This window comes from Cyanistes caeruleus, chromosome 1 (assembly GCF_971803275.1).
Source record: "Cyanistes caeruleus chromosome 1, bCyaCae1.hap1.1, whole genome shotgun sequence".
In the NCBI taxonomy this organism is placed as follows: domain Eukaryota; kingdom Metazoa; phylum Chordata; class Aves; order Passeriformes; family Paridae; genus Cyanistes; species Cyanistes caeruleus.
This window is the reverse complement of record NC_141701.1, coordinates 76,099,145-76,114,058: the sequence shown is the minus strand read 5'-3', so window position 1 is coordinate 76,114,058 and position 14,914 is coordinate 76,099,145. Positions and strand designations below refer to the sequence as shown.

The 14,914-nt window shown below is 42.2% G+C and overlaps 1 protein-coding gene across 2 annotated transcripts in view; it reads left to right on the top strand.

Moving 5' to 3' along the window:
• Nucleotides 1–14,914, top strand: part of MYO10 (myosin X) — a 159,826-nt gene that overhangs the window by 21,676 nt on the left and 123,236 nt on the right. The window contains exons 1-2 of one of the 2 annotated variants that reach the window (XM_086898241.1): nucleotides 802–1,021; nucleotides 11,950–12,048. The gene's annotated coding sequence lies outside the window, so the exon portion shown is untranslated. Of the gene's footprint in view, nucleotides 1–801; nucleotides 1,022–11,949; nucleotides 12,049–14,914 lie in introns of those variants that run through there. The other variant, XM_086898248.1, reaches the window with a different exon arrangement.

Sequence of the window (14,914 nt, the reverse complement as noted above, 5' to 3'; positions counted from 1 at the left end):
AAACAAAACAAAACAAAACAAACCCAAAAAAACCCCAAAAAAGATATAGGCAAATGGAAGAAAAGACACTCCTCAGGACTGTAGACAGGTGCAATAATTTTGGAGACTCCTCTTACTATCCTTTATTTTAGAACCTGGAAATGTGAATTAATTCTAGAATAAATGGAAAGTGGAATTTATTTTTTTTTCCCCTCTGTTTCTTCACAGGTGTGCTGGGGAGTAAAACTGATGATCACCTTTCAACTCTTTTCCCACCACTCCCTCTCTTATAAAAACAGACCAGATTACTCGTTTACTTAGGTAGTTAGTTCTGTTCTGTTGACTGAAGCTCCCATAACTCTCCAGCAAAGAATCTTTTCTGTGTAGAAGTGCAGTACCCATTAGTTAGTATGTTATGAATGCTTTCATACACTGCTGGGATTTAATTAAGGTACTGTTGCCTGCTTGCTTTTGTTTTTTAAGATGTGCATTTCATGGCTGCATGGGAGGCAGTGAGCTTCAGAAAAATCAGAGGGAAAAAGGCATCAGATATTAAGCACCATAAAAAGAGCACATGTCCTGAGTTACAGAACCTTTCCCAGAGTGAGGCTGGTCAGGCATGTTCTGTGTGAGGAGCCAGGCTGAGCTCAGGCAGTGCTCAGCAAGCACATCAATGTACCTCTGCATCCCCGATTCTCCCCGTAAGCATCCCTTGTGTTTGCCAGCCTTTCTGCCTCGGGAGCATGGGAGTAAGCCAGTGCTCTGCCCTCTAATGATAAAGTGTGCCATTATGTTTTGCTTAATTGGTTGTGTTTTCATCAGGTGATCTCCAGACAGGCAATTTGGAGTTGCTCAGTGATTATTGTGGTTTGCAGTGTACAAATTAGTGTGGGAAGTTGTTAACATTAGCCTTCCAACTCGGGACTTTAGTGGCAGTGTCGGCTCATTCAGCGTTCATCTGAATTGCAAAACGGAAGCAGGGAGATCATGGAAGGACACTGTGTTGCCTGCCATTTGCTGGGACATCTATGCTCTGTAAGAGGTATGATCCTGTTTTCCAAACCTGCTTCTAGAAGCCAGACAGCACAGGTGGGCTTCAGACATAGAGGAGTATGATTACCCTGCTTCTTACCATCTGGATTTTTAGTATTTTTATTTATTTAATTTTTAAGGATGATTAGGTTGTAGAAATGTAGTAGTGGTTTCCCACCATCAAGTGGTTTCATAATCTATGTTGGACCCATTCTGTATGATCCTGCGAGCCTGATAACATCTGCCCAAGGCTTGATAACATCTGCCCAAACTTCCCAAATGCTCTTCGGTGCTGCTACCCACTTGCTGCTGGCCAGAAATCCAAGTTTTTCTGACTGGGTGTAGACATGATGTGTTTAATCCACAGCAGGATTCCCTGGGCTCCCATTCCTGCCTTTGAGCTATGGTGCACTGCCTTGTGCCCACCCTGAGGCACCACACGTGTGTGGGGTAGGCTCTGGGCTCCCCAAGTGTCCCCTTCTGGTGTTTTGAAGAGGTGCTTGTCCCAAATCCAGGATATTGCCCCTGAGTTTTAGCAGAGCATATAAACAGGAAGGAACAGGGGCTGCTGGTAGAAGCTGTTCAGTGAGTCACTGTGGCTTGTGGGAATGGAGGACCTGAGCGCCAAATGATAAGGTCTCAGCAGCCCAAATCTTTCAACTGCTTGTGGTCAAAGGGTAGCTGGAATTTGTTCCTCAGCAAGGGGTCAGACTGGTCAGATGGGCTTCAGAAAGGCAAGACTGAAATGCTAGTTGAAAAGACTACTGCACAGGTGCAACAGCATATCCTAATTTACCAACTGTTTTTCATCTGTATCCTTATTCTATAGAAGTTTACCTATATGCAGGGTCTTATGGATATCTAAAGGACATCATAGGTAGGCAAAGTTAGCAAAGATTTCTGGTGTTTGTAGGGCAAACCCCATACAGCTTGCCAAAATTTGATTTAAGGAAAAAGAAATCAAAGAAAAAACCGCCCCCCCCCCCCACCAAACCCCCCAAAAAACAAACCAAACCAAAATACACACAAGAAAACCCCACCAAAAAAACCCACAAAAAACCACACCCAAACTGAAACATGAACTAGCCAAGTAAAGAAATAATTCAGTGTAAAATACATACTTCTAGTATTTGTGTCCCTGTGGCAGGAGAGGTACATAGCAATCATATTGTTAAAGCAAAGCTGTCAAGTGAAATGAAGCATACTGAATCACCAATTGTAAATTCAATGTGAGGGGATCAATACAACTTAGCAAAAGAAGTTATGACCTGACATCTAAAATTCTTCTATTTTCAATAATCAGCATTTCTATTTGTAAAACAATGGAAGAACTGTAGTGCATTATTCTATTTTCTCACTCCTTTTCACACTTACTTGCTTAGTCTTGGAATAAAGTCTTGCTAAGTCTTATGGCACCAAAGTGTGACCTGTGCCTCTACAAAATCCTGAGTTTTCATTTCAAGCAAATATGGAGCTTGGAAGAACAGAGGGGGGAAAATGCCCCAAACTAATTACAAAGAACGTGAGCTGGGTGGGTCAGTTTGTTTTTGTCTTATGTCTCTGATCTTATAGCTGTTTTTTGTAACAATTAAGTCTGGAAATACTGTGCTTGCTTGCCCATCCCTACTTCAACACACAAAAATTGTTCATGTGTAAACTGATATTTTTGACTTAGGGAGACATAAACAAAATACAAAAAATAACTCTAATGTTTTCAGACCTGTAAAAGGGTCATGAAAACTGACAATATGGTATATAAAACTAAAGTGGAACCTTTTGTATTTCAGTGCCAATAAATTGAAAAGTGAAAGCTGTAGAATTATTCTTGGGAATAATTTTTAAATATGCTTGTTACCTTGCACAGTCTAGTGGTTAATATGGATTAGTTTTCTCACACCAGAATCCCACTTGAGTAAAGTTATGCTTTCCTGGAATTGCCTGTTTCTTTGGCTGGGAAAAAAAGGAAAAAGGCAATGCTGAGCTTCCTAGAAGGCAGGAATAGTCCCTGCCTTGCTAAATGCAATTCCTCCTGCTTGCTTTTAGGTGCAACACTGGCATTGTATCAGTGATGCTACTTGATTCAAGAAGGCTTTGACTAATATTACCAGAATAAAATCAGATAGCTGACAAAGACTATTCAAAGGTAGAAGATGTATATTGATCAGAAATTTCATCTGCTTTGCAAATTCAAATCAGGCTGAATCGTTATAATGCCTCTCTAGACAAGGCATATCCATGCTTGTGTAGCACAACTAGCTTCTGTAGAAAACTAGTACTACTATATAGTTGTTTTGTACTGGATTGTCTTCAAAAATTTCCATATCCAGGTACATAGAGAACAACCTTAAGAACTGAACAGTGCTTAACTAATGAACCTAATGAAAAGTCTAATGTCTCATGAAAGAAAATGGTAAATGCTTCTCTCCAGACCAAATGTGCCAAAATTAATGTCTTTTTTCCACTTAATCAGCTTTGAAGTACTCAATTAAGATGTTCCTCCTCAACAAAATGATTTGAAATGAGACTGAATGTGTACATATGCAAGCAGTTCACATTTTGGGAACATGACTCTCCTTGGGCATTACAGACAGTCAATGAGAAACATCTCTCAAGTTCAGTCTCAAACTAAACCTTGATTCAGAATGGTTGGTCTCTCCCATGCCCTATGGCTGCTGCTCGTGAGTTGTCTTGCCTGGGCTTTGCTTTGTGTCCAGACAGGAGGGACAAGAGAAAGGTGAAAAAATTGCTTGGGTGTTTTGCAAAACTTGTGAAAAGTGGTTTTGAGACCATTAACCACCTGCGGCAGATGACTTTTAAGTTTTTAAGGGCAAAGTTTCTGAAGAAGAGCAAAGCAGTGAGGCTGAGCTCCAACAAAGAGGGTAGTGAAGAAATTTATACCATTGCTTTTCCTCATTGGTCTTTGAAACCCCAGTCCCATGAGGGCAGCTTAAGCAGGCAATGACAAGAGAGTGCTAGTATGACTTCTCACACGTGTGGGTTTAAAAATCCCTCTCCCCACTTGATGTGTGTTTATATGTCATGTGGCATAAGGAAAACATTGCCAAGCTGGCAGCTTTTGGACTGAGGACTGAGCCCAGGCGTTTTGGCAGGCTGTTCTCCTTTTCCCTGAGTTACTGGTAGAGCTTCACAGCAGTGTAAGACCTGACTTAGATGATGTGGCAAAAAGGATGTAAGCAAAGCTAGTGGTGATTGAAATTGTCTTGTTTGGGCAGTCATGCTGGGACAACTCCTGCTGGCTGCATTGCTGTAGGCTTTGGTGAGCAATTCTTAGTGGGGTCTCTCTTCCCCCGGTGCTTTCCTGCGCACTGGCCTTCCTTGGTTCTGTGTTCCTTAAAACACCTCTTGGAGTTTTTGTGTTTGGCTTTGTTGCTAGGGTTTTCTTATTGCTGTTGTTTTGTTCATGTGTTTTCACATTTGTGGTCATGACTGCAATTAATTAAAAAATGAGTTTCTGAAAAAATATGAGTGCTTGACAAAACTGTGCTGTCATCAAAGACAGAACTGCAACTCCTATTGAATTATGTGGATGCAGAGTTAGGGCTTGTTTGATTCTCAGGATGAATTTTAAGGGAGGATTTGAGTATATTGTATATTCCTCTTCAAGAACTCAAATAAGGGGAGAGAATTACGTGCCATTTTAAGATGACCGTGAATACACCAGAATGTCTGTCATTTGCCTGGCCATTGCTACCCCCTGCCCCGATGTAGACCCTGCAGGAAAGATGTACAGTGGCCCCAAGCTCTTTTGCCCATGTGCTCCCTACATCTCACTGTTATCATCAGTAGCTATCTCCTCTTCATTCTCCTCACTCACGTGTTTTCTTTTTGAATTACTTATCTTCCTTACTGAGTTTCAACACATTAAAATCCTGCCTCGTCCTTCCAAACTAAGGTGAGAGTGGTGGAGGCAGTGCAATAAGTCAGGCAAGTCTGTGATACTCGATGATGTAAAGTGGGACTTGAAACTGTAGATCCAGTAGATAGATAAAAGTTTCTGTATGTTTCCCTTCTTCATTTTTCCAGTTTTGTTTGTGGTCAGTTGCCAAGTAGTACTTGGAGCAATGATTTTTAATTTCAGAATTAATTAGAAGTGCCATTGTCTTGACTGCACAGAAACTGTTATTTCTTTACCTTACATTTGCAGGCATGAGCACAAGCTGTTGTCTGCCTAACTTGACCACAATCAGTAATGGCTCCTGCACTGTCATGTTTTCGCAGCCATGATGCTGAGGTATGGGTTAGGCAGTCCTGAAAGTGAAAAAAGGTATTTTGCAAAACTTGTCAAAACAGGTTTGCTGAAATCTCTCATGAAAGTCATAACTCAGACTGTACCAATACCAGTAACTCTTCCAAAAAGACTTGATGGTGTCTTCTTGCTGGGTTTGCTTTTGAGTGTGTGATAAAGTTGCTGCGTCCTAGTCATGCGGATATCTGTTGTCCTCAAGAGCTGACAACCACATCTTCAGAAGCTCTAGCAGGGAAGTGCAATTGCTTTTTGATGGAATTGCCTTTTGGCTTTTGAATGAGGTCTAGTAGTGATGAGTGTCTTCACTCTCAACAGCAGAAGATGAGGAGGAACACGCTTGTCCTGCCTGCATATATTGGCAGTATTGTCTGTGTGCTGTTTGTGTTGGGCAAAATTGGAAGATAAAAATTCTTGTGCTGTTATTTGTTGGGTTTTTTTGAAGTTTACGTGGAACATACTATCTTATATGAAGCAGTGGTCTTATAAGAAGTGCTGGTGCCTTCAAAGGGCTGAGGAAGGTACAAATTTATTCTGGTTCCCTTTCAAGTCAGTAATAATATATGTTTTAATCCAGTTTCATGTTTTTAAAGGAGTATACCATCACTACCTCTGTGCTATCTCCAGTTACTGAAACAGGAGATGGAGCCTGTTCAAGGTTAATCAGCAGCTGTTGCGCAGACCTCAGGAGCAGGAGTGCTGGTGCTTTGATCTGATGTGGGGGATTGACAGATGACAGAAACATCTTATTTTCAAGGACATTTTCCTCTGCAGGAAACTAACTCCCCCTGAACTGGTCTTATATCCCATGGAAATTTCTTCATGGCTTTGTTCTGCTTTAAGACAGGAAAGAAAATGGTATTGTTTAAGAGACAGAACTAAATTTGTTGAGAGGAAGGTGTTAGTATCTTACCCAAGTGTTTTCTGAGGAAACTGTGAGTACTACTGTAACGGTTTGAAAAGTAATTTTACCCATTAAGCTGGATTAAATTTATGCCTTGATTTACATAGATAATCAATTCATGAAGTTGAGTTTGCATTTTCAAATAAACTTACAAAGTTGTGCTTTCTCTCACTATGTACAGGGTTCAACTACTCCTTCTCTGTAACTCTGCCCATTCCTTTCCACCCTATCATCCCTGAATAAACACTGCTGATTCCTGACTGTTGGCAGAGAGGGGAAGCCTGTCTGTGAAGAAATGGAGCCTATTGGTGGCACTGTCTTGGAGCAATTTCTGGAGTGTTCATTTATTTCTCTTCTGTGCATCATGTGAAAGTAGTAAGCACAGACCTTTACAGTGGTTCCCACATTCAGCCACCACTGATGACCAGCTTTTCTGGAAACCTTTTGTTGATGGAAAGCAGCACTAGGAAAGCCAGGCAGTGCAAAGGAGACCAACATTCTGAATTAAAGTGCAATACATCAGACAAATGGTCATTACTGATTGTTTCCCTGGAGTTAAATATGGAAGAACAGGTCTGGTTTTCTGTTCAAGAGGCTGAATGGTTCATATGTGAATTGAAGTCAGTGAGGGATATTCAGCTTCCAGTGAACTTTCCACTGAGTAATCTGGCCAGGCACTTAATGTGCTTTTGGGTACCTTTATTTAACTGTTTTCAGTAGCCAAAGGCAATAGGGAAGGGTGAGTTTTCAGAACAAGAACTGACTATTAATATGAAATTAGCAAAGTTGTGGTCTTTTTCTTAATGACTTCTCTGTTTTTATGGCTCCCCCTTAACTGTCATCAGTTTGTGACTCAGGAAAGAGAAGGAATGAAGATAAATATGGTTTTGGTTATCTTTTGCATTAAAAAGCTAGGTCCTGCTTGACCTAGTTAATAACATCTCTTCCTGTCTTTCAGTCTTTGTATGTGGAGCCAAGCTACTGATGTACATAAAGAAAAGGTTCTCTAAATGCATATTGACTATTGTTCCTTTCACTTTGCCAAGCCTCAATAGTTGATGTGTTTTTTGAATGCAGATGCAGCATAACCTACAGTCATAGCTCTTAATTTAAAACAGTTTTAACTGTTTTGAATCAACTGCATTGATACGTTGGCTGGATTTCACATTATAAGGTGTGACAGAGCAGCATTTTGACTGAGATGAGAACACAGTTGTTATACATTATCTGCTTTTCTATATATAGACATATATACGATATATATATAAAATGTAATGAATGTGCAGTTATTTTATTCACCATACAGCATTGATGCATATAAAATCTAACTTATAATTAGAGTTTTGCAATGAATGCTCCACCATTTTACTTAATTGCGATAAAGGGCTTCATTAATTTTGTGATTTTCAGCATATGTATCCAATGGAATGTAAAAAAAAACCAGGTTTTTGTCATCTCCAAGAACAGAATACCGAGAAAGACAAGAAGTAGTGTTTGTATTTTCAGCACCAAAATCTTTGAGGTGGAAGGACTCAGGACTTCTCCAGGTGGTCGTGCAGCTGTGAGATTTGCAAAGCTATTTCCTTTCAGTTTTGCAGTCCAAAGAAATTTATTTGCTACGGAAATGATGGCATATGGCTGTTCTTCTACAAACGCTATTCCAAGTATTTTTACAACCTTACGTCATGGAAATAAAAAGCACTAGGCTGTAGTTAGTGCTCCATGTCTTTCTTTGCCCTCTTACCACAGAAGGCTGACTTGTCAGGGAGCTCTGGAGTAACCCAAGACACCAGGCTTCTCCCTGTGAAAGAGGTTGGTGCCACTGTAGCCATGATGTGCATTGAGAGGATTGTGCAGTCCTTCCTTAGGTGGGTCCTCTATGCCAAGTCTTGTCCATAGATTAAGCACTGGTGAAGATTTTGTCACCAGTGCATGGCTAATGTACTGCAGAGGAATGCCAGCTGCATCAATGTCTGTAGCTTGCTTAGTTTACAAGGTATCTGTTTCCAAGACCTTCTTGGTTTTCCCCCACCCAGGGGGGAAGGCCCATGGACAGACACCTCATTGTAGAGCTACCTTGCCAGGGAGCGTGTTGTATTTGCATTCCAGATGCCTTTGGCTTTGTGAGCTGCATTGTTCCAGCCTCCATTGAATAGCAGCTATTGACCCCTAACAATGTACATTTGTTTAAATCAACCCCTTTCCCTGCTTTAAAAGGCTTATTATAGCACCAGCCCAACCAAGTGAAGGCTTCTGTGCAGGCCCCTTTTTTTCCCCTTCATAGCCAGAAAAAAAACTTTGCAGCATTAATTATTTAGTTTCAAGATGGAAAACATTCTCCTCCTTCTGAGAGGCTATTTTGAATGCTGAGGTTTTGGCAAATTTTGTTGCAGTTTATGTTTACAAGCTTCTTATTGCTCTTAAAAGCATAAACTTCACGTTACTTGAGCTTTTGAGATGTTACTTGAGCAGTGGAATAACAGGGGTTTGGTTGTCCTGAAACACTTGAAGAACCTGACTGCATTTTGGCAGATAGGGTTTTTTTGCTCTTTATGTATGCATTTAGGTGGATTGAGCTCACGTAGAAGGAGATGGACCTGACCAGGACAGACCTTTAGTGCCTGGCAGCAGGCTGGCAAAAGTATTTCCTGGGGGGTGGGGGTAGGCTGGAACCAAATTCTCTTTGCTGCTTGTGTTGACAGTAGTATATGCATCTGCCCCTCAAGCCATCAGGTCTCCAGAGCCTGACTGTGACAGGAAGCTTTGTTGTGCCTTTCTCCTGTGGGGTTACTAGGTCAAGGCAGAAAAGACCAATGAAATAAAGATTTCTGGGACCTGGACAACCTTATAGTCCTTTCATTTTATGCCATAATAATCCCGTTAAAAACAGCAAAATACTCAAATGTGGAACAGTGGTTGTCTGATTGAGTGGGATGGTTTAATGAGCTGAGGATTCTTTCTTCTGGTGGCCTGTGTTACGTTAGGGGTATCTCATCTTGTGAGGTTTCTATAGACATTACTGTTGAACGTGTTAGTAAAGTGTTGCCTGCATGTTGATGGAGGTGATCCTACCCTCTGGTCAATGCTGGTGAGCTGTGAGCTGGAGTGCTGTGTCCAATTGTGCGCTCCCCAGTGCAGGAGAGACATGTATACACTGGATAGGGTCTAACAAAGGACCAGAAAGATCATGAAGGGTCTCTCTCCTAGGACTGCAAGCTGAGAGAGCTAGAATTCTTAAGCCTGGATAAGGCTCAGGGGGAATTTCACCAGTATATGTAAATACCTGGAGGGAAGATAAAAGAGGAGGGAGCCAGGCTCTTCTTGGTGATGCTCAGTGACAGGTTCAGAGGCAGTGGGCACAGGCTGAAACACAGGAGTCTCACACTGAAAATCAGGAAACACTTGCTACTGTGGGAGTGACAGAGAGCTCTATGTGAGCTGTACCGAGCCCCTGGGCTGGAGGCTCTCCACAGGTCTATTTCAGCCTTCTGTGATGCAGGAATATAGTGAGGTGGCCGAGGACATGCAGAAATCCCAGGCAAAGCTCAGCTCGCCTCACCTTGCCTTCATTGTATGGCATGGTGCAGCATGGGTGCATCATCACATCGTCTCCCTTGCTCGGCACTCATGCATATGTGCTTTAGACCCATTCCACAGTGAGCTAAGTGGGCTCTGCATCACCCAGCCCCACAGGGCTTGATGGGAAGGTGCAAGCCTCAGGTTTTCACACTTGGGCACTCTTGGGGACAGTGAGCTGATGGCAGCACCTCCATTAACCCTTTGTGTCTACATGGTAGTTGTGGTAGATATTCCTTAGTATGAAATATGTAGCTTTCAAAGTTGTCATCACTCCTGTGTCTGTACCTGAGGGACACAGAATATTTCTGTTTGCTGGGTCTGGTGTGGAGGTAGCAGAGGAAGCCCAAGAGCAATGTCCTCACATCAGCCTGCCCTCCTCTGGGAAGTGCAGGGTGGGAGGTACCTACCCTTGGAACAATCAGCATGGGGATATTTGTGGTGTTCAAGTGAATAAAAACAGAGCAGTGCCCTGGGTTTTCTGATGACCAGAGTCTGATGTAGACCCAGGAGAGTGGGTGGAAGTGTTCCAGGTGCTGTTACTGGATTTTGAATTTCATGTTCAAGTCTGATCTATTGCTTTCACCACTTCTGGGGAACCATCTCCCCATTGTTTCCCAGTCCCCTGCTCCCTGCTGCCCACCTCAGGTACTGGTGCTCTCCTTTCTGCTTCGTCTGCCCCAACCCTGCACTTTTGAGTTGACAAACCTTGCATTTGAACTGCTTGAGAATTGCTGTATACCTAGAAACTATCTGTCTCCAGGTTTTGGAAGTAAAAGGGAAAATGCTCCACAGGCATTTGTGGCATTGAAAATGGAAAGCAGGTTGTGAAAAGATGCAGTGGCAAAAATAAAAAGGGGGATTCTCTTACCTTGTCCTCAGCGTCCAGGTGAACTCTTACCATTTACAGAAACCAAACAGCAAGAGTTTTTTAATTCTCCATGAGTACTGTTTTGTCTCAATGCTGATATTGTCGCATCACAGAAAGAAGAATAATGTTTATTCAACATTATCTAAAAGCATATGTAACTTGTAATGTGTCCAAAGTCCATGGTAAACTCATGGGCCACTCACCTTAAATAGGCAACAGAATAAAAATCTGTATTTGTCTTGATTATTAATCAGGACTGCACCCCCTCCACCTTAGAAAGACTTTATGTCTGGTTTCTCTGTGTCAAAATTCAGGCAAGGACGGCCTTTGGATGCTAGCATGCAAAATTATTTTAATTGTTCTTTTTCTGTTAAACCTTATGGTTGTTAGGATATATTCCAGCACTTTTCTACCACTCCTTTACTTTTTCTTTAGGAGGGTATTTGATTGTTCTGGTGAAAAAAAATCTCTGTTCTCTGAAAGCCACTAAAATACTGTTGCCCTGATATGGCGCCAGATGTTTGAAGAGAATGGGAGTATAGTTCGGGTTGGAAGTCAGGCCGTGGGTCGCTGGTGCTCAGTGTTTTCATACAAAAGTCTTCTCCTGTGCAGGAGCAACTCAAGTGGCTATCACTTATGGGATGGCTTGTGGTCCTTCTCCCTTGTTCTGAGTGCTAGATATTTCTGTTTCCTTAATGCTGCATCTACTGGCCAGGTACTACCTGCTCTACTAGACTGACTTAGGTGTCTCCTATGCCTCCATAGCAAATATCAGTTCTTTGTAACCTTACTTGCTACTAGTTGGTCTTTTTCTTTTTTTTTTTTAATCCTCTGCATTGTTGTGCAGCCAAGAGAGGAGAACCATATAAAGAGAAGTAGTTTAGAAAAAAGGTGAAAGATAGAAGTGCTGGGAGTGTCTGACTGAGGTTGAAAATAAACAGGTAGGGAGCCAGCTGGCTTTGGGGCAGATCTTCTAAACTGTGTGTAAATTCAAACACTGTTCTGTAATTTTATGTGTGCTAGCATGAGGCACATGACTTAAAGGATTGGCTCCAGCTGCTATTGCCGGCATTTAGGAACTTGTAAAAAAAAAAATAAATAAAAAGGCACTTTAGTGTATTTCTCTCGTGTTTACTGATTGAGCAGATACCAACAAATACTTGCTAAAAAATTATTTTATTTTCTTTTGCTTGCTTATTTGGGTTTTGCTTTCTCTTTCTCTCCTATTCCTTGATAAGTATTTCCAGAGAAAAATAGTGAGTAGAATTCTTTCTTCAGTTTTTCTGTTATGCCAACCGTAACTCTGTTTTTTTTTTATTGCAGGGGTCTCGGGTCTGGCTGCGAGAAAATAATCAGCATTATCCCAGCACTGTTCATTCCTGTGCAGAAGGAGTTGTCGTATTCAGGACAGATTATGGTCAGGTATGGGCATTGTTCCTCTATGTTTTGTCTTTTTCACAACTCAGTAGAAAATAAGCTTTCACAGAACCACAGAATGGGTCAGGTTGGAAGAGCCCACAGTGGTCATCTGGTCTATCCTTCCCTTACAGTAACAGAAATTTGGGGCTGGCACATGGCCAAAAAAGTAAAAGCATGTCTTTCAGAGGCAGGGAACCCTTGCTTTCTTTACATGCCTTTCTCCAGGCAGGAAAGGAACCAGACAGAATTGTGGAGTGGCTTTTGATGGGCAAGATGTAATGTACTCGTGATTAAATTGCTGCTGTGCTGGCACTGTGGGATGAAAATGATGGAGCGACTGCATCAGCGAGGAAGGGAAGAGCTGTGCATGTTATCTGTCTGGAGTTTTCTAAAGCCTTTGACACAGAACCCCACAACATCCTTCCCCCTAAATTGGAGAGATATGAATTGGATGGATGAACTCTTTGGTGGATGAGGAATTGTTTGGATGGTTGCATCCAGACAGTGGTGATCAAGAGCTGAACTGGTGACAAGGATGTCCCTTGGGGTTCTGGACTGGGACCAGAACTGTTTAATGCCTTCATCAGTGGCACTGGCAGTGGGATAGAGCACAGCCTCAGCATGTTTGCAGATGACACCAAGCTGAGTGCTGCAGCTGACAAGCCTGAAGGATGGAATGCCATCCAGAGGGGACCTGGATAAGCTTGAGAAGTGGGCACATGCATATACTTCATGAAGTTCTATGAGGTCAAGTACAAGTTTCATGCATTTGGGTTAGGGCATCCTCTGGTATCCGTACAGACTGATTGAGAACAGCCCTGCCAAGAGGGATTTCAGGGTGCTGGTGGATGAAAAGCTGGACATGAGCTGGCAATGTGTGGACAGCCTAGGAAACCAGCTGTATATTGGGTTCTATCAAAAGCAGCATTGCCAGTAGGTCAAGGGAGGGAATTCTGCCCCTCTCATCCACTCTTGTGAGACCTCACCTGGAGTGCTGTATCCAGCTTTGAGACCCTCAGCACAGAAAGGTCATTAACCTGTTGGAACCATGAAGGAAGGCCATGGAAATGATCAAGGGATGAAATGCCTCTCTTATCAGGTCAGGCTGAGAAACTTGAGGCATGGAGAAGGCCCCAGGGGGGTCTTATAGCACCTTCCAGTAGCAAAAGGGGGCCTACAAGAAAGCTGGGGACAAACCTTTTAGTAGGACCCCTGTTGCAGTAGGACAAGGGGTAGTTGTTTTAAACTAAAAGGGTAGATTTAGATGAGATTAAGGAATAAATTATTTATTTTGAGGGTTGTGAGACACTGGAACATATTGCCCAGAGAAGCTGTGTATACCTGAAATTCATCAAGGTCAGGTTAAATGGGGTTTTGAGCAACTTGGTGTATTGGAAGGTATTCCCTCTTGCGGCAGGGGGGTTGGACTAGATGACCTTTACAGGTCTCTCCAATCCAAAGCATTCTGTAATTCCATCATCCTTTTCTCTTGTGGTTATTGGTGACCCAGACACACATGGTGTAGGGGAGGACATCCACAAAATTGGACTGAGAAGAACAACTACCACTGAATAGAAGGCCTCCTCTCAGAGAAACAAGAAAGCCACCTATGTGCTGGTGTGTTCATTGTGGGTTGCATGTAAAACCTTTAAAGTTCTCAGATTTGGGATGTTGCATATTTTGACTTTTCTTACTGAAATTTGAATTCCAGTTAAGTGGAAAGGCTGAAACTGTCTTCTCTGTTGGCTTTTTCAAGCTGAAATAAGAAGACTCCATCACATTAAAGCATCACCATTACATTTGAACTGCAGTGTAGAAAGGCTGCTGTGTGTGTTACACTCACATCCCGCAGGAAGTGTTATCTTAAATATATCTTTCATCTTAAACACCAGCCCTTTCCAGTGACCCACGTGCTTACATGGGAGATTACCTGTAGTTTTCACAGGATTTTGTAATTGGATGTGTAACCATAAAGAGCCTGACTTTTAGAAAGAATTGTTTTGAGCTGCAAAATCTAAGGATACTTAAGGGAACCGCAGATGCCCCTGTAAAAGGGACAGCTTGCTTCAGTGCCTTAGAAAAGAATGGCAGAACTAGTGCTGACATCCACCAGCAGGTAAGTTGCTTGTTAATGGTGATCTGTGTACATATTGTGTGTGATGTTGCTGACTTTCCATGGTGTCCATAATGCAAGTTGAAATTTCAAATAATATGGAAAAAGTCTCAACTCTTTACTGTGATCTCATCCAATTGATTAAATTTGTTTAGAAAACCCTGGTGTTATAAACATGACTGGGCAAAAAATAGCCTCCTTTTTTTTGGGTGTACATGTGTTAAAACCAGGTGTTGCAAAATGGAAAGACCTAGGGGTCTGCCTTCAGACCTGTCATGTGGCATTCTACCTCCTCAGTGGGTCTGAGCTGGCAGCTGCACAGCCAAAGGCAGCTAAAATAGTAGAAACTCACTGCATTTGATAACCTTAATGATTTCCAGGGCTTGTGGTTTCAGGAGTGGACTTCATGTGTAAAAGAACTGTGCCAGCTGACATTGGTCAATTAATACCTTTTCTTCCATTGCTTTTCCTGATGTGCTTTTAGACCATCCTGCCCTTGCTGTTTGGTTACCTATGGGCTACAGAAGGTTACAAGCAGGTGAAATGAAACCAAGATAATGCCTGACTATTACCTCTGACTTTTTGGCAATTCCTATAATGCTTGATATCACCTTGAAGAACCAGAGAGGGGAAGCAAGGGGTGAGGTTGCAGAAATATGGGGTGATGATGCTTTTTGAAGCATAGTTGGTGTATTGCTTCCTACATCATTTTGACAGCTGGAGCTCATGTTCAAGTCTAATGACAAACTGATGAAA